Genomic DNA, 24,451 nt, shown 5'->3' with positions numbered 1-24,451 from the left:
TGCTAAAGAGTGGGATTTTTATGTGAGTTTAGCTACCCCCATGTATAGATATAAATAAATAGCTCCCTCCAGGCCCCCTTGGCTTCTCTAGGTCACTTGTGAAAGGGGACAGGTCCCTTTTCTGCTGGAAATAATTTTACTTCGCAGTCCACAAAAGGAAGGAGAGCCATTTCTGGAATCTGTGTCTGGGTACTCAGAGTGCCATGCGAGTCCTCAGTGCATGCTTTCGGTTTTTCCCTGCCCGAGCTTAGTATTTCTTTATATTTATCCTAACGGTAAACTATTCAGAGCAAAATGTCATGTTGGAGTGTCAGAGACAGAAGCAATACTGATTGGGGGGTCTTTTTGGAAAAGCCACATACACAGCTTGTGTTTACTAAACACATTCTCCAACGTTCAGGTTTTCAGATGTTCGGCCAGACACGTGTTTTACCTTCTGGGGGAAGAGCCCTAGCTTGGCAGGCTCTGAAGTGAAGGGCAGGCCAGGCACCGGAGGCTTGACCCTGAGGGCTGGGCTGGGAGGTAGTGGTGAAGAGGGGGGAGGCCCTTTCCCCTAGCTGCTGTTACCCTGGCTGGACCCACCCCTGCAATTTGCTCCTACAGAAGGGGAATGGTTACTGGCTGCTTCCTAAGTAACCACTGGAGAATAGCCTGGCCATGCTGGTTCTTAGAGTTCACAGTGACGCCACCTGCTTGTGACAGCCGCTAAAACAGATAGATGGAAACAATGGGGGAAGCCGGTGGTTGGTAGCCGGGGAGCTCCAGAGTCTGGTCCAACAGGACTAGAGGAGCAAGAGGAAGCAGGCAGATAAGCCAACACTGGGGTGGGGGTGGAAAGGAGAGGAGGAACATTCTCAGAGCCAGAGAAACCTGACAGAAAACAAAAAGGAAGAAATGACCGTGTGTCAATCAGGTAACACAGGGGCAAAGGCTGGCACAAGAAGCCCGGCCCCAGCCCCGCAGAGAGGGCCAAGGGCAGTGTCTTTGGGAATGGGGGCAAGGGTCAGTCGCAGTCCTAGAACTTCAACCAAGGACACGGATCTGAGCGTGTAAGAGGTGGCGGCAGGAGGAAAGGCGGCCCGACGTGATTTCTCACACTGTCCTGACCGTCCCCCGCCCCCAATCAAAAGCTTCGACGTTTCCGCTCGGTCACTCGAGCAACACGTGGGTACCTCTGGGACAAGAACCTTCGAGGCCGCCAATGCCTTCTCTGAGACCCTCCCCCCGCCTCCCTCGCCTGGCTCTCTGGGCTTTGCACCTGCTCTCCGCCCCCCGGGGAGCTGCCCCTTCGCACTGGGGACTCGCATCGCGCGCTTCTGGCACCGTAACATCCGGGTGGCTTCCGCCTGCGCAATTTCAGGCAGCGCCCGCTCCCTTACACGTGAGCTCTTCTCTCTCTGCTCCCTACCCCCCTGGGGAGGGGACAGGAGGCTACAGTGTCGCCGGTAACAGAGTTGCACTCGCTCTTCTCCTGACCCCTCCCAGGCCACGGGAACTTGCAGGGCGCTCCCGGTCCTCAGGTGCATCGCCCTTCCCCCCCCATCTTTGCAGACACAGGTCGGCCGCCGCGCTCGCCTCTTCTCCCGTTTGTCACCTCGCCCACCCGCGCCCTCCCCACCCGGGCAAGGGGATTTCAGACACGCGGGGAGGAGGCTGGGTCACAGCCGGGCTCAACCCCGGCAGCCTCGGGACAAGTTCAGACGCTGGACACCGAGATCCCAGCCCCGAGCGGGACTCAGAGAGCCGGAAGTCGCTGGGTGACAGCGGGCCGCGGGACCCGCCCGAGGGCGTCCGCGCCCGCACCCCCGGGAGCCTCTCCTCTGCCCCCCGCTCGTCCGGCCGTGCGCCCCCCCCCACCCCGCTCCAGGAACGCCCCGGGCCCCGGGGCACTGCCGCGGGCTCCTCACCGTCCCCGCGGCCAGTCCTCCGCTCCCCCCGGGCGCCCCTCGGCTCCGCCTGCAGGGGTGCGTGTGCCCCTGTTCGCTCGGCAACTTCGCGCCCCTCCCCTGCGGGCAGCCGACGCGCGGACCCTCCCGGGCGCACGGACCTCAGCCGGGCTGCAGGCAGACCCAGCAGCCGGAAAGAACCCGCGAGAGGTGCACATACCTAAAGACGGAGGCTCCTTGTCATGACCGGGGGACCGGGGCTCTCGGGCGTGTGTAAGAGCCTCCGGCCAACGCGACGCCCCGAGCCGCGCTCGCCCCGCGGGGGTGCGGGGACAAAGGGCCGCGGGGAGCAGCGGGGACCCTGCGCGCAGACCCCAGCCGCCCTCCCGCGTCCGCTCCCGGCAGCTGCGGCGAGGGGTGCGCGACGCTGGCGGAGCCAAGCGCGCGGGCGGAGGGGAGGGGGGGGGCGGGGAGCCGGCGCAGGGGAGGCGCGGCCGCGGGCCCGGCGGCGTCGGCGGAGCGGGGAGGGGGCCGGGGGAGACAGCTGCTCGACAGTCGCTCGGGCCGGCTCCGCCAGGCTGCGCTTTGCTACCCGCCTGCAGCCGATGGATGGCGGGCGCGCGGGGGAGCCGGCCGGCTGCAGAGTGCACGGGGGCGAGAGGGCAGGGGAGGCCGAGCGAGCGAAGACCCCTCCAGCTCACCTTTGGGGATTTGGGAGAGAGGCCGTGCCTGGAAAACGCGCGGGGTGGGGGGGCGGCAGCGGCGGTGTGTGTGTGTGTGTGTGTGTGTGCGCGCGCGCGCGTGTGTGTGGTGGGGGGTGGGGGTGGGGTGAAGTTGGTTGCTCAAGGTAAGAGTTGTTGTTGGAAAGCCCCCAGGGGAGGTCGGCCTTGGGTGGGCACTGCCCTAGGCTTGTTTGGGTAGACAGATCCTGTAATGGTGGGGAGAAACGGTTTTTATTTTGTTTTGCTGGATTTGACCTTTGGGAAACACATTCCCATTTTGGAGTGGGAACTCTAGGAGACTGGGAGTCTCTAAGGCCCCAGAGATGAGGTCTCTGCCACCTGCTTAAACAGGGAATGTCTGCTGTGCTTCAGTTTCCTCATGCGTAAAGCCACCACAGTCCTGTACAAACTGTGGCTTTAGGATACGTGAAATAGAACAGCACCGCCAGCCCCAGCTTGGGATTCGGTAACTTTGTGAGGGAGCTAGTGAGAATGGATGAGCTTTGTGGCGCCTGGGTGGCTCAGTTGGTTAAGCTTCCCACTTCCGCTCAGGTCATGATCTCTGGGTCTGTGGGTTCGAGCCCCGCCTGGGGCTCTGGGCTGACTGCTCAGAGCCTGGAGCCTGCTTCGTATTCTGTGTCTCTCTCTCTCCCCCTGCATGTTCTTGCTCAGTCTGTCTCTCAAAAATAAATAAACATTAAAAAATTAAAAAAAAAAAAAAAGGAATCCATGAGCTTAGACAATGAGCAAAAGGGAACATTCCAGAAGACTGTGTCAACACCAGAACACCGATATCCAGTTGTGGTAAGGAGACTGCATATTCCCAGGCCCGGAATAGGAACAGCCAAAAACACAGCCTGATCAGCTAATCACAACCCACCGAAGGATACGATAGAAGCAGAGGGTGCTGGATGCCTAGAAAGGCCACCAAGGGCAAGCACTGGTCGCCGTGTCTCTGCTTTAGACCGGGAAGGGCAGCGAGTGCCTTGACGTCTGAGCCTTTGGTTTTTCAAGACACCACCTCTCTTTGCCCTTCTTTTGACTTAACAAAATAGTTTCTGACAGCACTCAGTCTTCCCACGCGGGTGCTCCTTCAGAGGAGAAAACGTGTGCACCACATGACAGGAACGTTCCAGTCTGCGTGGCCAGCTAGTCTTTGTATGTTTTCAATAGTGGTATTTTTCTTTTTAAATTTTTTATTAAAAATCTTTTAAAAAAATGTTTATTTAATTTTGAGACAATGCGAGAGACAGAGCGCGAGCAGGGGAGGGGCAGACAGAGGGAGACACGGAATCTGAAGCAGGCTCCGGGCTCCGAGCTGTCAGCACAGAGCCCGATGCAGGGCTCGAACTCACGAACCGTGAGATCATGACCTGAGCCAAAGTCAGACACTCAACTGACTGAGCCACTCAGGCGCCCCCCCGCCCTTTTTTTTTTTTTTTTAAGTTTATTTATTTATCTTCAGAGAAAGAGAGCCAGGGCGGGGCACAGAGAGAAGGAGAGAGAATCCCAAGGAGGTTGTATGCTGTCAGCACGGAGCCCGACACAGGGCTTGAACTCATGCACCGTTAGATCGCGACCTGAGCTGAAACCCAAAGTCGGATACTTATCTGGCTGAGCCCCCCCGGCGCCCCTCGATATTGGTATTCTGGTCAATAGGAAAGTCCCTTGTGAAGTTGGTTGACTTGAGCCAGTCCTTGCTATGCCGAACATTCCAGTGCATTGACGGGCTTCTTCTCTCCTTGGCTTCGGAATGGGTGCTTCACAGTATCATTTATTCCTGACCATAATTCTGCAGTAGGCGTTATTACTCTCACTTCGTGGATGGGAAAACCAAGATTCAAGAGCGTTAATGTGACTTGTCCAAGGTGGTGTTTTAAACAGCGACGTTTGTGACAATTTGTTATACGGCAGCAGATGACCAACACAGAAAGAGCAGTCTATTAAAATATGAATATGTTGTGGTCACTCTCCTGCTTAAAACCCTGTATTCCCCATTTCGTAGGGTAAATCCCAACTGCATACAAATGCTCCCAAGTCCTTGCCGCCTGGGGTCCCCCCCCCTTACTAAGCTCCAGCCACAAGGACTTTCTTTCAGTTCAGTAAACAAGCCCGAGCCACTGCTCAGAGAGGTCTTCCTTGCCCGCCCACGTCTCTAAGTATATCCTTCCCTCTACTTATTCTTTTTTCACAATCCTCTTTTTTTTTTTTAGCACTAATTATAAATTGTAATGGTCTGATTTGCCTTTTTGCTCGTTTCTTGTCTCTCTTTCCCCGGCCTGTGAGATCATATGGACGGAGAACATTTCTGTCTTAGGTGCCGTATCCCCAGCACAGGGCAAGAGCTCGGTACCTTCCTCCCATTCTGGAGCACTCCTTCTTCTTGGTGGGTCCTTTTATTTCCCTTGTGAACCCCGCCCTCCCCGGCAGCCTCTATCCATCTTTGTAATCTTTGCCCCTGTCCCCATATGGGAAACTCATCAAGATCCAGTTTAAACAGTCCAGTCTGTTTCTGCTTTTCCCAGGTCCCTTGTCCCCCTTTCCTGCTGTCCTCACCACAGAACTGTCACAACATCTTAGATCTTAGCATCCCTGGACATGCAGTGCTCCTTGTACCTTGGGTTGTAGCTATTTGCGTAGAGTCTTATGCTTCCAGACGTTTCTGCATTTACCTCACTCTGGACAAGAACACCTGGAGAGGAGCACAGAGGTGCAGTAGGAATTTGGGGAGAAAGGGGTAAAGAGCTATTGCACATTAGCCTCGGTGCTGATAGGGCTGTGCGGTGGGGGGCAAATATCCACCCTTGGGAATGGTAGACTTCTCATCTCCCCCCCCCCCCATACTCGTCCGCTCCTGCTGCCGTAACAAAATCCCACGGACCGGGGGGCTTAAAGGACAGACATTTATTTCCCCCAGCGCTGGGGGCTGGAAGTCCAAGATCAAGGTTCTGGCTGATGTGGTTTCTGGGGAGGACTCCCTTCCCCACTTGCTGAAAGCCATCTTCTCCCTCCATCCGCACACCGTCTCTCCTCAGTGCGTGTGCAGAGACAGCAGTGAGCTGTCTGGTGTCTCCCGCATGAGGACGTTCGTCCTCGTGCATCGGGCTCCACCCTCACGACCTTATTTCCCTCCAGCTACTTCCTTACTCCAAATGCAGCCAGACTGGGAGCGAGGGCTTCAACATGGGAATCTGGGGGAACACAAATGTCCGGTCCACGACACCCCCTTCCCAACTCCCTGCCTTCCTGATGAGGCACGGGGCGGTGGTAGACGTCATACAAATTTTATGGGGGTGGGGGGGGAGCGAGCGGAGGATGAAAAGAAGGATCGGCATTGTCTCACTTGAGCCGACAACAATCCCTGTTTCTATGACTGTCCCCATTTGAAAGATAAGAACGCTGATGCTCTGACAGGTTGAGAAAGTAACATGGTGGCGGTCACAAAGGTGGGGCTGCTACTCACAGTCAGAGGTGATACACATTTGGCGCTCTGTGTGCTCTAGGACATTCTACTCCCCACCCCGGTTTCCCCCTTTGGGCTTGGGTATGTTGCTGGTGCTTGGGTGTGTGGGTGGGGGCAGGGCTGGGCACATTCAGAGCTAGAGGCCAGGGGACTGGGAGAGGCACGGAGGGACTGGGCAGCACAGGTCTACACGAGCAGGACACAATCCTTAGTGGAGTGTCTAGTGCGAATCCCAGAGCCCAAGGGCACATAACCAGATCGAGGCCGCGCCAGGACCGAGGTCTCCCGGTGCGTAGTCCGGCCACCTTCACACTCCCTCTCCAATCACTGCCCCTGCTGTGGTCACTCCAGGGCTCATTCCTGGGTCATTATTTCCCCTGTCTCCCCACTCTCTCTGTTAGAACACCACCTCCTTCTTCCTGGGATCCCTATGATAGCTTCACCAGGATGCTTCTATCTCAAGACGTCACTGATGCAAGCATTCGGAGACTCCTTGGTTGAGCCCTTGTAAGTTCGTCCAGGGACACAGCGACTCCCAGAGCTGGTCCGGCACTGGGACCAGCTGGGGGTGGGGATATTAGAGAAAACTCTGCTAGTTGTGGGACTTTACATCACTCTTTCCTGCCAGTGGAGAGACACGGTTCTCCTAGGGGAGAAAGAGTTTGACACAGACACCCCCCTCCCCTCCACCGATGTCAGTCGTAACTGAAAACACCCCAAGGTACCAGAGAGAGCTGTTGTTGCAACTAAGGGCAGGAGACACGGAGGGGGACATGAAGGTAACCCATCTCGTGGAGCGGGGCATGAGGACACTGTAAATAACTGGGGTGGGTGTTATGAGAGAGAAAGGAGTACGGATGCTATGGGAACAGCGATTATTTCTGGTTCCATAAAACAGGGCGTTTGAACTTCAGCAGTACTGACAGGGGTCTCTTTCAATCACTGAATTTTATCCCGCTTTTCCCTCATGGGCATCGGTTCAAGCCAGGCTTGGGTTGGGGAAGGGCAATGGCCCAGCCAGCCTGGGGGTTCTTTCTGCCATCAGTCCATCCTCGTCAACACACAGTTCCTTAGGGAAAGCAGAGGAGCATCTAAAAGGCAACCAACTTATTTTCCGGACTTAACGATTCAGATATTTAATACAGAACCCGGAGCACGCCCGGAGACCCGCTGGGGCCACGAAGCGACGCTGATGGAAGGTGTCGGAGATTCCGTGACATCTAGTGACCCCTCTCCATTTACACTCCTCTATATTCCTTCTGCCCATGATGCTAGTGCGTTCTGGCTTCTCCTCTTGGTCCAGGGGGTAGCCAGATACACGTGAGATCTAAACTCCCTTCATAACTGTGGTGCTTAGTATCCATGTGGACAGCAGATCTAACATCCTGATTTCGGAATTCCTTCTCTACTCTTCTGACCTTCCTCCATAGGCATCCGACCACCCAAGTGCATGGCCAGATCACGGCTTGGAAGGCTGCCAGCCCTAAGATTCTTGAGCCCCTTCCTTATACTGTAACTCTCTTGCCCCCTGCCTTGCTCACATCTGCTGAATTCTTCATTTGCTGCTCTGATCAATCTTTCTGTATTCCTTTTTGTTTTTCATTTGCTAACTTAGGAAGTGCCTGAGTAGCACTGTGGGGAGGAGTTTAAAGTGCAGATTTTCGAGTTACCCTCTCTCCCGTTCCAATTTAGTCATTAAAAAAAATTTTTTTTTAACGTTTATTTATTTTTGAGAGACTGAGAGAAAGAGCAGGCGCGGGGAAGGGGCAGAGAGAGAGAGAGACAGACAGAGACAGAGACAGAGACAGAATTTGAAGCAGGCTCTAAGCTCTGTGGGGCTCAAACTCATGAGCCGTGAGATCATGCATGACCTGAGCCAAAGTCAGATATTTAACCGACTGAACCACCCAGGAGCCCCTCCGATTTAGTCATTTTAACAGGCGCACGGACAACTCTGGTGCCGTTGTCTCAGAAGGCACTGTTCTGGATAAGACCCCAGCAGGTGCCCGGTGCACTTGGCACTATAGTGTGGTTCTAGAAGCTTCTTCAATACGCCCCACCACCCTTAGGGCACTGCTGGCCCTGAGTTTGGCTCTTCCAGCTATGCTCTGTGTCCAAGGAACAGCCCTGTAGAGAGTCTCGGACTTGGTGACGCTTAGGTTCTATTTTGGTTCTGCCAATAGAAAGCTCAGGGCAGATCTTGACCTTTGAAATCTCAGTGTCCTCACCTGTCGAATGAAGGGTTTGCCAAGTGTCCTTTCGGCTCTGACATTTGACATTTTCTGCTGCCACAGTTTTTGCTCGAATTTCCCACTGCCTGGAAATTCTCTGCTGAGAATCACCCGTCGCTTTTTCTCTGACCTTTGATGTTTGTCTCTAGAAATCCTGCCTCCCCTATGAAGCTCCGTTCACACACCGCCTCCTTCATGGAGCCTTCCCTGGCCCGCCATGCTGTCCCCGCATTCTCCTGAAAGTACGGTGGCCCGTGAGCACAGACCCAGTCACATAATTTCTTTCCGTTACAGATCTTTGGTCCGCTTCTCCTCATTAGTGCCTATGTCCCTTGATGTCGGGAACCGTGATGCTTTCAGTAGTGGAAGCTTTGTATTAACGGGTGTAGAGGACAGTCAGTAAACACCGACCGCGGAATGACAGCATAGCATGGGCCCTGCTGGCTTTCGTCACCGTTTCCCCCGGAAAAGAGCATAATATGCCCGCATCGATTGATGCCAGAACTGTACCTACAGAAGCACGCTTCAGCTCGACAGATGACAGCCGGGTCCTGCTGACTGCTTTCTGAACTGCGGAGAGCAAGACCCCATTTTCCTTTGCCCGTGTCTGGTACTGATGATAAGGTTCTCAAGGGAGCAGACGTCTCAGGCTGCGGTTTCCTCACCATTGTCACACGTATCTGCTTGCACAATGGGAAACGTGTTTGGCCAACGTCCTTAGCGTTTGAGTGCGTCCCAGGAATGAATGTCTCAGGGGTGCTGAAATCAGGCCTATGCACTTGGGCATCTGATCGCGACCCTCCACCCACCTCCACCCCTGCCTCTAGCTTCCACACCAGGTGACCTGGAAGGCGATGTGGGTAGGAGGTAGTGAGCAGAACGTGTCCCGGCAAGAAACAAAACGTGCCCTAAATGTAGCCAACAATCCCCTTCTACCCAGAAATTTGAGATTAGATGCTCAGACATTATGTTACAGCGGGACGTAATTCTCTGCTGTAATATCATTTGGATTAAAAAATTTTTAAAAATATTTATTTCATTTTTGAGAGGGACACAGAGACAAGACAGAGCATGAGTGGGGGAGGGGTGGAGAGAAAGACAGAGAACTGAAGCAGGCTCCAGGCTGTCAGCACACAGCAGGATGTGGGGCTCGAACCCATGAACATGAGATCATGAACGGAGCCAAAGGCAGACGCTTAACTGACAGCCACCCAGACGCCCCCGTTATAATACCATTTGGACCAGCAGTTACCAATTTGTTGGTCTCAGGACCTATTGCACAATAACATAATCTAGACTAGTCATTTTATACTTTACATAATATATATGTATATGTGAGCTATATACATATATGTATATGTATGTACACACACACACACACACACACGTGTGTGTGTGTGTGTGTGCACATAACATAATCTAGGCCAAATCCCTTTACGTTTAACAAAATTATTGAGAGTGGTGCCTGGCTGGCTCAGTAGGTAAAGCATCTGACTCTTGATCTCTCAGGGACATGAGTTCAAGCCCCACGTTGGGTGTGGAGCCTACTTAAAAAAGAAATTACGGAGGACCTTAGGGAGCTTTTGAAAGAGTGTTGGGAAACATTAGGGGTCCTCAGACTGCATATTGAGAAGCTCTGATCTACCCTGACCAACATTTTGGCAGAATGTTAACTTTGCAAATTCCTAGAGCCACAAATACTTTAACACCGAAGGTAAACAATATACATTTAATTTGCTAAATGTTATTGCACAAAGATGTTAAAGTATAAAATAATTTTAAAATGGCTGCAGAAGTGATTGGAAACCATCAGTACATATGTGTAGACATAATGCTAGGCATTTGATATGGGAGCTTTCTTGAGGGTTCTAAATGGACTCACTTTATAGTAAATCTGCCCCCTTTTCCTCATTAGCAGGGGAGCCATAAAAGAAGAGGTTTGTCCTTAAGGTTCTCCAAGGTGATTTATTTATTTACCTATTGTAAATAGTTGCCTATTGATGATTGAAAAAAATGTAAAATCTGCTTGTATTCATGTTTAAAAATTCTTCTTTTTAAAAATATTATTTATTTTGAGGCAGAGAGAGAGAGAGAGAGCGAGCGGGGAGGAGCGGAGAGAGAGAATCCCAAACAGACTCTGCATTGACAGAGACGGGGCTGGAACCCACAAACCATGAGATGATGACCTAAGCCCAAAACAGGAGTCAGCCGCTTAACCAACTGACCCACCCAGGCACCCCTCAAATTCTTCCTTCTGCAGATCACTCGTTTAGTTGTTTTCATGTCCCTTTCCATTTTAGGCCAGAGCCACTGTTGCACAAGACCCTGTTCAATCCCTTTCCTTCTTCCCGCCCCAGTGATGCAAAACACCTTCCCAGACGTCAGTCCCTCCCTGATTCGAAGAGTGAGACTGTTAACGTCAGGAGGGGACCTCAGGAGGCAGCACAGGCCGGGAAGCCATGTTATCGAACGCTCTGGAAAGCCTCACCATCATCACGGACATTACTTGGGAGTCCAGTTCGGTCTGAACCAGGTCCCTGTGAGCTGAAGCGAGCGGTCACCACTCCTGGAGCACTGGTAGAGCGAGCTGCAGCGTGTGGGACAGCGGGGGACGCAGGAGAAAACCCCGAGGACCAGGCAGGTGTGGGCTCCCAGCTGCCGGGCGGGAAGGCCTGTGTTCCTTCCCCTAGGCCTGGAAACCATTCGCCACCCTTGCTAGCTTCCGGGTCCACGCCTCTGTCCTTCCTACGTCACCGTTTCACAGCCTACGCCCCCCACCCCATTGCACATTTTACCCAAAATCAGGATCGTCCCCCACCCCCCACCTGGTTTCATCTTGCAGAGGTGAGAGTCGAAATCCGACTCCCCAGGCACAGCTGGCTCAACCCATAGAACCTTCTTTGGCAGCAGGAACCCGGCCTGGCCCCGTGTCCCCGCTTCCCTTCTTTGCTCACACTTAATCCACGGCTCCAGCGGCTGTGGATGGGGGCTGTGACGCCAGGACAGAGCGCTGTCCCCCCCTCCATAATTAGCCAGGCAGCAAGGCTGCTGCAATGTCCCTCCGTTGACAGTGCTCTTGAACCGAATAAATTATTCACGCCACCAAAGTGTAATTGGCTGCCACGTTCAAAATAGGTCATTCACACACAGGCTGCTGGAGGCGAAGATTTCGCGGCGATGGCAGCAAATCCGAGCGCTTAGGTTTAAGCAAATCTCCAGAGAAAGTGGCTTCTCCAAGCAACCCCCCCCCTTCCCCCGCCGTTACATATCTTTCATCAAATCCTGGTGACGTTCATTAGCGGCAGTGCGAAGAGGCTGAAACAGCTATCTGCAGGCAGGCTGGGGTGTCCGGGGTGCGGGGTGGGGGTGGAAGGCTTTGTTCAGCCTCTTCCTGCGCTGACACTTTCTCCGTGAGCCTCAAGGGGCTCCTTGGGGAAAAGCAATGTGAACACGTGCTCGTGTTTGTTCTTTGCGCCCAAGACGGTGGCCGAGTCAGAAGGAGGACGTAACCGCTGGGCACCAGCAGGTTTTAGAAGCGTGAATGTACGTGCACGGGCCTGTCTGAGGAGTGCCTCTCAGCCCCGGGTGAGAATTCAAGGTCAACAGCTGTGGCTGCGTGCCCCTGCATTTCAGGTCTGAATTCACAGACATTTGGGCCTCTTTGCTGCTCAGAATACACTTGCCCTCTTGTTGGCATAGATGTGTCATTCTGCTCAAGTGCCTGCTGGAGTCCAAATATTTGACCAGCTATTTGAGTGTTTGGAGAGTTGCTCATGTGTTGATGCGTTCCTTTAATGGTTTTTGAGGATGCCACAGATTATCTTACAGGAGGAAGAACATTTCCCCCCAGGATTAGAACAAAGAGAAGCGGTTGAACATGTAGCTTGGGGGATTTGACTTCCAATGAAAGCGATTGCGCTGGTTGCTGGCTCTTGACTGAGAAATGGATGTGTCACTGAGAAAAGCTGATAAATCTCCTTGGGGAAGGGAAAGAAGAGAGGAGTTTAGCAGTGGGATTGACCCCTCGTCTGCCTTCTGTTAAGAAGATGGACTGGAAATCTCTTCAGGTCTCCTCCAGCAGAGATTCTATGCATGTGTAGTCTCGGAGCAAGACGGAGAGAAATGCAAGCGTTTCACTTGGTAAGCGTAGCACCCAATGTCAGGGGCCACGTTTGGACGCGCCTCCACGACTGTCAGCTTCGCAAGGGCATCAAGCTCTCGCCTTCAAATACGCACCTGCAGGAAGTCTGCCCTGATCACCCAGCCCTTCCCCTCTGATCTGCCTTTTAATCTCCCTTTCGTGTTTGTAAACACCTCGTATTGCGTTCTTGAACTCCTGGTTTTATGGAACAGCCTGTATAGGATCCTCTTAAGCTAGAGATGTGTCTGTGAGTAACTTTCAGTTATGCAGATGCCGCTCTATCGTCAACGGTGCCACAGATGTTTCCTGAGTGCCCACTATCCTGGGGCCTTGGAGTGGGACTTCGTCAAGTCAGCCACTATCTATATACCATGAATGTCACTGTCCCGAACTGGGCTCCCGATCCCCGGCCATGGCCTGCTCTTCCGCACCTCCAAGCCCCCTCCTCCGGCAGCCTTCCTCCTCTGAGTCAAGAGCCCTGTGATCCTTCCAGATGCTTGGGCCAAAGCCTTGGAGTTATCCTCAGCAACTCCCCCCCCGCCCCTCACCTCCAGAATTAGTTAGTGTCAGGCCTGGGAAGGGCCCCGTCAGCTCTCTTCTGGAATATCTCAAGTCTCCCAAGTGGCCTGCCTTTGCCCTCCAAGCCCCCACCTTTATTTTCAAGACAACAGTCAGAATGATCCTTTTGAAACGCAAATCAGATTATGGCACTTTGCTCAACACCCTCTAAAGCCTTCCATCCCCACAGAGCAAAACCTCAGACCCTTACAAGGGCCTGGAGGACTTTACAAGGGCCGGAACCCCCCCCCCCCCCCCCGGCCACCCCTGGATCTCATCTTCCGCTGCTCTCTGCTCGTTCACGCCGTGCTGCAGCCACACCGCCCCCGGCTCCCCCTAGAACACTCTGCCCCAGAAGTGCGGGACAGACCTACAGTTCATCAAGCCTCTGGGTCTTTGTCAGCAAAGGCCTCCCTGACCACCATGTTCTATCCTTCTCAGCCGGCACTCAATTTTTCTTCATAACGCTTCTCTCCTCTGACACATCCTATCTTTACTTGCTTGTCTAGCGTCTGGCTGCCTTTCACTACAATACAACTTCATGAGGGCTGGGCTTTGTTATATTTCACTGCTGGCCCGGGAGCCGACGAGAACTGAACCTAGCGCATGGGAGACATTCAATACATTTTCTCTAAACAGCCAAAAAAGTAAATCTTATATGCCTCCATAGTTCATAACCTCCTAAGGGGGGCTGCCTCTTCTGATGATTGCGACTCCTTTCAAGAGCTTCCTCAGGAAGTGCTCATCTCAAAATATATTTACGCAGAGATTCTAAAAACTGATTCCCAACCAGGCAGAAATTGGTGGAAAGAATTCCCATACCCGACTCTTACACATTTGTTTCGAAGAACACAGTCTTTCTAGGATTGTATCAGGTACGCCCAGCCGTGGTCAGAATCCGCTCCCCGGAACCACTTCTGTCTCTCATGGAACTTCCGTCCCTACGTTAAATTTATGCGATTCAAGAAAAGACAACTGTTCTGCAGACTTTCAGGAACCACCTGGTACTTCGCTGTCTTGTTTGTTTGTTTTAGTGTCGCTATTCCTAACTCTTTTTTAAAACAACGTGGAGATATATACATGTGGTAAAATACACAGAAGACTAACCATCTTAATAATGAAGGGTACAGCTCAGTAATATGGAATACGTTCGCGCTTTCTGCCACCCTTCTCCAGAGCTCTCTTCATCCTGCAAAACCGAAACTCTACCCTTAAACAACCCCCGATCCCCCCTTCCCTGCCCTTGGCTACCACCCTTGCATTTTCTGTTTCCAGAAATTTGACTATTTTAGATCATATAAGTGGACTCATACAGTGTTTGGTGGGGTGTTATTTTATTTTTGTAACTGGCTTCTTTCACCTAGCTAACGACCTCAGGGTCATCTATGTTACAGCCTATTTCAGAGTCTCCTCCTTTTTTATGACTGAATAATATTCCAGTGCATATAGACCACGTTTTGTTTGCCCATTCAGCCGTCAATGGACATTTGGGTGGCTTGCACCTTTTGACTATCGTGAATAATGCTGCTATGAACTTGAGTGTGCAAATATCTCTTCAAGACCCTGCTTTTCAACTCTTTTGGAGGTGTACCCAGAAGTGGAATTTCTGGATCATCTGATAATTGTCATTTTTTGAGGAGCCGCCATACTGTGTTCCATAGCGGCTGCACCATTTTACATTCTCACCAACAGCGGACAATGGCTCCTTGACTGCTTTTAACAACAAGATATTTTCCCTTCCAGCAAGTTAGAACTACTCAACGCTGCCCAGTAGAGCTAAATATTCCTGCTGCTTCTCATGCTTAGCAACCAGGAGCTGAGTGGTCCCACTAAATGTGCATAAGTGTGTGGGGTGGTGCTTTTCCCTCACTCCTTCATGCCCATTTTGAAAAGACTTCCTTGTCCGCCAATTAACATGCAGCCTAAGTGGACACACACTGGTCTGCATTACAGACAAAAGGCCGTGGACAAGAGCCAGCACTGTTTTGGAATGATCAAAGCTCTGCTAATCCCGTGTAATCTTCTCATGCCAAGGTAATGTATTTCCACTCATGGTTTCTTCGAGTGATTCCGCCCATGATGAACTGGGAGACTTGGGGTGATGTGGGGGGAAGAGCTGAGAATAGGACTGGAGTCATGCTCACACAACAGTCGTTCCTTACCAGGAGTTCCCAAGGGTTCCAGACCTTGGACACATGTGAACCCAAAGAGTCAAATGGGGAGAAAAGTCCCTTGAAGTGATGCAGAGGTATATAGGTGGAAAGGACCCAGGGCACCTGGGTGGCTCAGTCCGTTAAGCGTCTGACTTTTGGTCAGGTCACGATCTCACGGTTGGTGGGTTGGTGAGTTTGAGCCCCGTGTAGGGCTCTGTGCTGACGGCTCGGAGCCCAGAGCCTGCTTCAGATTTTGTGTCTCCCTCTCTCTGCCCCTCCCCCACTCGCACTCTGTCCCTCTCTCCAAAGTAAATAAACATTAAAAAAAAATAAGTGGAGAGGACCCTGGACACCCCCTGTGTGCTACTTTCTTTCACCTCATTCAACAATGGGCTGGGAGAACATGTCCCTAGTCCCACTGTGTCTCCTGCTTGAGTGGTATTGCCTTCTCTGGCCTCCCCAACCAGGGCACCCTGTCTGTGACTTTGCCTTGGACCACAGATTTTTCATCATCCTTCCAGTTGGTGTTACAGATCAGTGTCATATGCTGACATATATTCTCTTAAGAAGAATATTTAAAGCAATAAAAGGGGAATAGAGCTCCTCTTAAATGGGGGTTTAAAAATGCTAAGACCTTCCCAGTACATGTGAAAAGGGGAAGAGCTGGTGGGAGACACAGTTAAGAAATCAATGACCTCAAGAGGCAACATGGTTTGGAATTTTGGTAACATTGGCTTTTTCTATGAAGAGCCATACAGCAAATATTTTAGGCTTTGTGAGTCAAGAGGTAAAAACAAGGAAATTATGTGGATACCTCCACATAATGAGAGAAAACAAAATTATCACATATTTTTATCGACAAAATTTAAAATGTAATAATTGAGTACTTTTTTTTGTTTCGCAATACTGGTCTGCTTAGGAGAAGAATGGAATTCTTCTTCTTTGGGATAACATTTCACCTAATTGGAGTTCAGTGTTTCGTGTTCCCCATCATCAACTCAATTGCAAATGTTCTTCTGTAAAAACCATTCTTTTCTTGGAGGCTGTGCGCAGAAACAGGCAGCGGGCTGGGAGTGGCCTGCAGGCTGTAGTTTGGTTGACTTGACTTCTGAGTAGGTCAAGATGGGGTGGAGGGCCACTGACTCACTGCGTGCGGTTCTCAGCGTTGCCTAGTAGGTTGTAAAGGCGTAAGCACCTGTCTTTCTGAAGTATCATGAGTGTTAGGAAGATGCACGGGGCTTTGTCCTCTCCTCTTTGGTGTAGCCTGTGTTGTAAATAACAGAATGTGTTTCCTTGCTCATGCAGATGATGATGCTCTTGACCCACCATCATCTGTCTCTCCAGGAGTGGGGAGGATTTGAGTTGACCCATCACTAGTCTACCCTGCCACAGCGGGTACAGTTTCTGCCTTCAAGGATCAGTTATGTGCACTGCTCATCACTTGCAGTGAGTGGTGCTCAATCAATATTTGTTGATGAGTTCACAGCAGGTTGATCGTATTAATTGTTCTCTAACCCATGTAGAATGATTATTGAGCAACCGAGCTAACATTTGTTCTCCTGTGCATGTGTGTGCACATTCACATATTTATAAAAAAAATATACACAAAGAGATCACCACAGTTTCTTCCAGGAGGTTTTATCATTGAAAATATTTTAGGGGCGCGTAGGTGGCTCAGTCAGTTAAGTGTCTGACGCTTGGTTTCAGCTCGGGTCACGATCTCTTGGTTTTGTAGTTTCGAGCTCTGTGCTGACAACATAGAGCCTGCTTAGGATTCTCTCTCTCTGTCCCTCCCCTTCTTGGGTGTATACACACACACACACACACATACACACACACACTCTCTCTCTCTCAAAAAAAAAAAAAAGAAACTATTTTAAAAAGCAATGGAAATAAGAACCAAACAAAACGCCACTAGAAGGGATGTTGTAGAAGCTTCATTTAATTGCTATCCTGAAATATTGTAACATGTATGTAATTCAAATTCCAATGGATGTTATCCTTAAATTAGAAATGTTTTAACAAATAAAGAGAGCCTAGCCTTTCTAAGATTACTGAGATGGGGGAGACAGTGTGCTATGTTTACTGCAAGTAAATATTTATCCGGGAAATAGAGACTGTATATTATTATAAATACTGGTAGAGACATGATTTCTGATGTCCAGAATTCCTGGCCAAGGCAAGGGGACTCTCTCCACAAGAAAACTGCCGTAGCGTATATTACTCTTTAATACTTAAAGAATTTTCAGAGGGAGACCAGACTGGCTAACAATAAACAAAATGGGTAGGAAGTCACATACTTATTCTGTGCCAAATGATGGGGTTATTCTGAGCTCTGCCTTGGTTACACGGTGGAGATCAGAAAGCAGCCAGGCTTGTTAATTCATGAGCCAGACGCACCTTTGTATTCCCAGGAAAGCATTTGAAATGCACTGTCTAAATAACTCTGCTCTCATCAGCTTGTGTCTTTGTTGATCACAGGCAGTAGGAGAAGGGAATTGCATAGACCTGGGAGGCTGGGGCATCAGTTCGATAATAACTGACATTTACATAGTAAGCCCTTAATGGTTTCCATTACCTCATACATTATCTCCTTTAACTTCACAGCGGTTTTCCCTGGAGGTGACCATTACCATCATCATCATCACCAAGACCACCACCGTGGCTGCCACGGTCATCACCACCACCATCATCATCACCATCATGATGACCATCATCATCACCATGACCATCACTATCACCATCACCATCATCACCCCAACATCATCCTTATCACCATTATTATCATCATCCCCATGTGGAAGAAGGTAAATGAAGCTTCCGAACGGATAGGTAACTTTCCTAAAGTCAAACTACTAGTAAATTGAAATAGATCTCTTGAGTCCAAAAATTTTGCTCTTTCTACTATGTTACCTGCCCTCAGTTTTGAAGTCTGAATAGTAACAACCAAAGATTTAATAATAATGGTGGCTTCAAATTCTAAGCAAAGTACTTAATAGAGCAATATGGCCAGAAAAGGGGTTTGGCCCTCTGCTAGAAGCTGTTTGCAGGGCAAGCATACAGTTTTACACACGGAGTTTAGATCCTTCAAAATAGCCGTGTTTTCTGAAAAAGATTTTTCATCGTGCTTTTTAAGACTTAGAATTTGAACTTAAGTTTCAGTTTTTAGGGATACCAATGGAGATTAAAAGGGAGCTGAACATGTCCCACTCCAAAGACATCCTTGGTACCCCTCACTATATCCACCAGAAGCTGAAGGAGAAGGGTGTGTTTTTCCTAATATTTCAGCCATATAATTTATCTGAAAGTGGTTAAAAGTGCCTTCCACAAATCACGTCTGCATATTTGATTCTTGGACCTACTTTTCTTCAAATACCATCTATCAGTTCATTGTGCTGTTACAGATAGGAAGAAAAATCCCACCACGGAAAATATTTTCATATTTTCTCTTTCTCAGAGTTCCCTGAATGCCAATTTACAGAGAAAAAAATTAAATTCAACTGCTCAGCCAGCTGACTCAAACTGTGATCTGAAAGTCAAGTTACTTTCTTCTTGTTTCTTAGCTCATTACATCTTAATACTGAATGGATGGTTTAGAATGAAGTCAAGAGGGAGAAGGGCCCGGCTGGTTTTCCCCTGTTGCTGTTTGAGTTGTAAAGTATATATATTTAAACTTTTAACCCCAGTGATACAAAGACTAAGAAGGAAAACACTGCAATAAGAAGATGGCACCATAATCTCATAGCTTTTAAGAAGACGGCATCTTGTTCTTTCTTCTATTTAGAAATGTTCATTTCCTAGGATTACAACTCCTAATACAGCAGAAGATAAAACACCCTCAAGATGTCTTCTCTGTCTGCTAGGTTATCTATTACTGAAAATCTTTACAAAGTTGACAGGGTTCTTTTTTTTTTTTTTTTTCCTCCCTCAATTGGGAAAACAGACATCTCATGCCTCCGAAAGTTTACATTTTTCTCGCTTTTATATTTCAAGGCCCGCGATTCTTACTTTGAATCCATCACTGACCTTTAAGTGTCTTCTGCCTGAAGCGTTTGCTCAGCGAGGTAAAGCATGAAAAAGTGTAAGATGTGGAAAGTCCACGTGTGAGAGATACTGATAGAAGTTATTAATTTGCCCTCCATAGTAAAACTGGCCTGTATTCCCGCCCTTTGCTGTCCCGGCATGGGTCAAAATCTTTCTCTTAAAAATATCTAAACTTGGGGCGCCTGGGTGGCGCAGTCGGTTAAGCGTCCGACTTCAGCCAGGTCACGATCTCGCGGTCCGGGAGTTCGAGCCCCGCGTCAGGCTCTGGGCTGATGGCTCAGAGCCTGGAGCCTGTTTCGGATTCTGTGTCTCCCTCTCTCTCTGCCCCTCCCCCGTTCATGCTCTGTCTCTCTCTGTCCCAAAAATAAATAAACGTTGAAAAAAAAATTAAAAAAAAAATATCTAAACTTGATCAAGTAGATTGTTCTTTTTCCTGGAAGGGAAGTTCTAGATGCTTGATGAGATATGTTCTGTCTACACAGCACAAAGGGGTTTTTTTCAGCTTAAATAACCTGGTGTATCTGCCAACAAGGGTCGAACACTTCAGATTCTCATCAGATGCCTCCTTCACTCCAGGTTGGACACATGCTGTCGAATCATCACCCTCACACTCAGCCAGGTACACCCACGTTTCAGCCTCCCCAGAAACCAGCCCCCAGTACAGCCTGGAACGTACTGACTAGGTCAACATCCCACCGGCACCTGCGCGTTTGGTTTCATTTTCTTTTCTCCATTTTCCCTGCTTGCTGAGACCGGTCACTATTTTTTTTTTCCCCCTTCCTCTCTAACTCTTCTCTGTCCTGGTAGCTGAGATAGTCATTGGAATTTGACTCAGCGAATACCTCTTCCTTCTGTAAAACCTCTTCTGAAATCCACTGAATCATAAACGTCTTTGTTCAACATCACAGCTGCCTGGCAAACAGTCAATAGGCAAGATGTAGCCGTCCAAAAATAAATGAGACGTGGAATGAGGAGACACTCGCTGAGCACAATAAAACACGCGAGGAATAGTCAACTGGAGAAACCACATCTCTAGTGAACATGTTGACTTGAGTAAGTCAAGTGACTTCTATCAAGGAGGGAGGGCAATACTACCAATTTATTTCACTGTTTTGGCCATAATAACTACACATTTCTTTGCTTCAAAGCATTTTTTTTTTTTTTTGCTACACAGACAACGGGTATGCTCATAACGTGTCGCTCTCATGTCCTATAAAAGATATACGTGAGCATATCGTATACCATTCCTAAAAAGACTTGGCTGGCTGCCTCATAAAGATATTAGATAAGCATTTAAAATGCTTTGTTTGTGCCATTGGGCCCCTTTGGCTTTGGCCTGATCTAAATAGGTCACTCTGAGGTCACTCGAGACCATAAATCAAAGGTGGGGGGGGGGTGGACATGTGGTTAAAACAGCCTGCATAGCTTTCGTGCGAGGTGCTATTTTCGTTTGTCCCTGAAATGACACCATCCATTTGGCACCAAAGAAAGCTTCCTAGACATCTATGGGAAGGGAATGTTTTGCAATAATCCAAGACATAGGTCACAGAGGCATGAGTTACCACGGGGAGGTCTGTGTCGGCTCCGGAGCCGGTGGTGACAACGTAGGAAAGACGACTTCCCAAGCGAAGCATTTATCCAGGACCGTGAGGAGGGGGACCTGACCCAAGCCGACTTGGCAAATCACGACAGCCAAGAGTGACCGGCTGTTTTCGACTCTGGAGACTAGGGCAACCTCTTCCTGGCCGCTTTCTAATCCCACATGAGAACCCCAGGTACGGACTCTCGGAGGAAGGTCCAACATAGCTGATTAGCGATTATATTTATACAACGTAAAATGTGGCATAACCAGACAAAAAGCTCTGCCTCCTCCTGGCCGAGACGCATATCTTTACGTTCTATCTTTATGTTCGTATTTTTATGTTCCATCTCCTAAGACTTTTTCCACAGAGGGCATGACTTCACCAGACTGAACTTTTAGGGTTTATTGCTTTTGTACATATTGGGAATTGAATCCCTTCTTCCTTTCTTCTTTCTCTTAATCTTAGAAAGGGCACATGTGATTCAGTAAGCAACATCCAAATATGCCAGATTAGAATAGACTGCGTTATTGTCGACCTATTAAAAAGTATCTACCTCGGCTTCGTAAGCAGTAAAGACAGAGAGTCAGCATCCGCTCTGCTTACGGTTCTTGTTTTCTTTTTCTTCAATAAATCTTTTGCAGTCTTCTTGCTCTCTCTAAAGCTGCAATGCCTTTTGAAAGGGAAAATGTGCTAATTGACTTGGCTTGGGGAAATGAGAGAGGTTTGGTTCAAAGCAAGTGGTATTGCTTCTTAAATATCTGCTGGTCTGCTTAAGAGCAACAGACAGCTAGGGGCGCCTGGGTGACTCAGTCAGTCGAGTGACTGACTTTGGCTCAGGTCGTGATCTCTGGGTTCATGAGTTCAAGCCCTGCATCGGGCTCTGTGCTGACCATGCACAGCCTGCTTCGGATCCTCTGTCCTCCTCTCTCTCTGCCCCTCCCTGCCCTTCCCCTGCTCATGCTCTCTAGAAGAAATTTTAAAGAAATGAGTGCTCTCTCTTCTGTCAGCTCATCTGCACCTGGGAGGGGTCCCCTCCTTTGGGAAGGTTGAGAACTTTCTTAGACACAGTGATCCAGGATGGGAAATTTTCTCATGCTATGCTGCCTTGTTCCAGCTCCGAAGAACATTTGAAGGTCTGGCAAAAGCTTTGCCGTTCCCTGCAGTCTTTCTAGAAGCAAGATCTTTTGAGGCATGTGAGTGTCCTGGGAAAAAGGAGCCTGAGAAATATTTTGCACGCGTAACTGAGACCCCGTGGTGTGGTATTATTCTAACCATTGCACTTGACGGCAGATTCTTGAGCAGGGCTGAAAACAGGGCAGTGACTGTGGTTCTGACGAAAACGGCAGCTACAGCTTTAACTCGGGCCAAGGAATAATTTCGGCTGCTGAACCAGCCACTGACCACCACCTGGGGAGCTGTTTCCTCCCACACGCGAATTCCGTTCTGTTCCCGAAAGCTGGCCGAGGGCCTCCATTGTGCACGAGGCTTTTTTCTTTTTTCTGTTATTACTATTATCACCACCATAATTGCTAGAGTTATCACGACTATTATTATCCATCCAGCTAGGTTCTACTAACATACACCAGCCTAATTGTCAAGAAGGCACAGTGACAAAACAGATAAAGCCCTTTAATTTGATAAGTTTGAAATAATGACGGGAAAAGAGCATCTGATTCCACTGACTGATTTTTCAATACCTTGGTAATCAAATCAATCATTTCCCCCCCCAAGAAAGAACAAAGTCTACCTGGTAGTAACCATTTTCTAAAAGGCAGGATGGTGTTGGGGTTATCCGGAAAGCCAGCCTGAGGCATTGTGTGTGTGTGTGTGTGTGTGTGTGTGTGTGTGTGAGAGAGAGAGAGAGAGAGAGGAGTAAATATAGAAATATTGGGGTTTCTGGAGGGTAGGTAGATTACTGCTTCTCTCTCGCGCTAACCATTTGCAACTCTCCCCCAGAACAGAACAGAATCATACACCAATGCTTCTCACTTCTGTGAACCTTAACATCTTCTTTAACCACAGAAAACAATAGCTGAAGCAAACAGGATTTCAGAAAGGCAGTTAAAAAAATATTGTGAGCATGACTCTTTTTTTTTTTTTTTTTTTTGCCCAGGTCCATAAATCTAAATGGATTTATATATACTTTTAAGCAAGTGGACCTAAATTCTAAATTTGTGTCCCTTTAGGGGGAAAGGGTTCTTTAAACATGTGTCCATTGCAAGGAAATATGGTTGCCTTAGTAACGAGCTCCTGGGCATTTTCCTTCCGTTATGTTAGAGAAAACTCATTGTACTGAAAGCTTTCTGCTTTCGTAGGCAGGCTAAATGAGCCAAAAGCTTGGGTGAAACAGAGCAAACATGAATTCTTCTAGGTAGATGTATGCCGCTGTGCAGAGAAGATTGAGCGATAGAATGCTGGAATTTTTAAAACCGAAATCTTACAGGATGTGTCATCGGCCCTCTTGTTTTAGATGAAAGGTAAGACTCAAAGAGATGAAATGATGTCCAGGACCCCACACGCCTGTGACGGCAGGGGCAGAGCTCCAGGTGAGCTCCTAGCCACCTGCCTGATGTGTTTTCACCATATTATAACCTCTGAAAAGTTGCTTATAGGCTGAAGTTCTTTTTTTTAAATTTAAATCCAAGTTAGTTAACACGTAGTGTAATACTGATTTCAGGAAGAGAATTTAGTGAGCCATCACTTCCATACAGCACCCAGTGCTCATCCCAACAAGTGCCCTACTCAATGCCCGTCACCCTTCTAGCCCATCCCCCCGCCTCCCACCAGAAACCCTCAGTTTGTTCTCTGTATGTAAGAATCTCTCATGGTTTGTCTCCCTGTTTTTATCTTACTTTTCCTTCCCTTTCCCTATGTTCATCTGTTTTGTTTCTTAAATTCTACATGTGAGTGAAATCATATGATATTTGTCTTTCTCTGACTGACATATTTTGCTTAGCGTAATACATTTTAGTTCCACCCACATTGTTGCAAATGGCAGGATTTCGTCCTTTTTGATGGCCAAGGAGTATTCCACTATAGATGGGTACCACGTCTTCTTTATCCATCCATCAGTTGATGGACATCTGGGCTCTCTCCCTACTTTGTATAAACTGAGTTCTATAAATAAGTCCTAGGCTGACCCAGCATGTACAAAAACTGTTCTACATCACCTTGTAGTCTCTTTACAAACCCATTTTTGTGACTACATAGTAGGAACCAGTATTTACTGAGTACTTACTATGTTGTGGGCGCTATTCCAAGCACTTCCCTGTAACTGGCTGTGAGGTTTGTACTCCACTAAAAATTTTTTTTATGTTTATTTTTTGAGAGAGACAGAGACAGACAGACAGAGTATGAGCGGGGGAGAGGCAGAGAGGGAGGGAAACACAGAATTTGAAGCAGGCTCCAGGCTCCGAGCTGTCAGCACAGAGCCTGATGTGGAGCTCAAACCCACGAACCGTTGAGATCATGACCTGAGCTGAAGTCGGACGCTTAACTGACTGAGCCACCCAGGTGCCCCTGTATTCCATTTTATCAGTGAGTAAACTGAGGCACAGAGCGATGAAGTAACCTGCTCAAAGTCACAGAGTGATTCAAGTGGCAGAAGCCAGGCGGTTTAACTAAACAGCTGGGCCCCCTGTTGACTGTCACTCCCAACAGAACTTGCTTA

At 49.0% G+C, this 24,451-nt stretch overlaps 1 protein-coding gene across 7 annotated transcripts in view; it reads right to left on the bottom strand.

The window, feature by feature from the left end:
* Nucleotides 1-24,451, bottom strand: part of RIPOR2 (RHO family interacting cell polarization regulator 2) — a 233,390-nt gene that overhangs the window by 93,979 nt on the left and 114,960 nt on the right. Inside the window, exon 1 of one of the 7 annotated variants that reach the window (XM_043590687.1) lies at nucleotides 2,107-2,311. The exons of the other annotated variants lie outside the window; for them this stretch is intronic. The gene's annotated coding sequence lies outside the window, so the exon portion shown is untranslated. Of the gene's footprint in view, nucleotides 1-2,106; nucleotides 2,312-24,451 lie in introns of those variants that run through there. 7 annotated transcript variants of the gene reach the window in all.

Source organism: Prionailurus bengalensis, chromosome B2 (genome assembly GCF_016509475.1).
Source record: "Prionailurus bengalensis isolate Pbe53 chromosome B2, Fcat_Pben_1.1_paternal_pri, whole genome shotgun sequence".
NCBI classification, from domain to species: Eukaryota; Metazoa; Chordata; class Mammalia; order Carnivora; family Felidae; genus Prionailurus; species Prionailurus bengalensis.
This window is presented reverse-complemented; position numbering and strand designations above follow the sequence as displayed.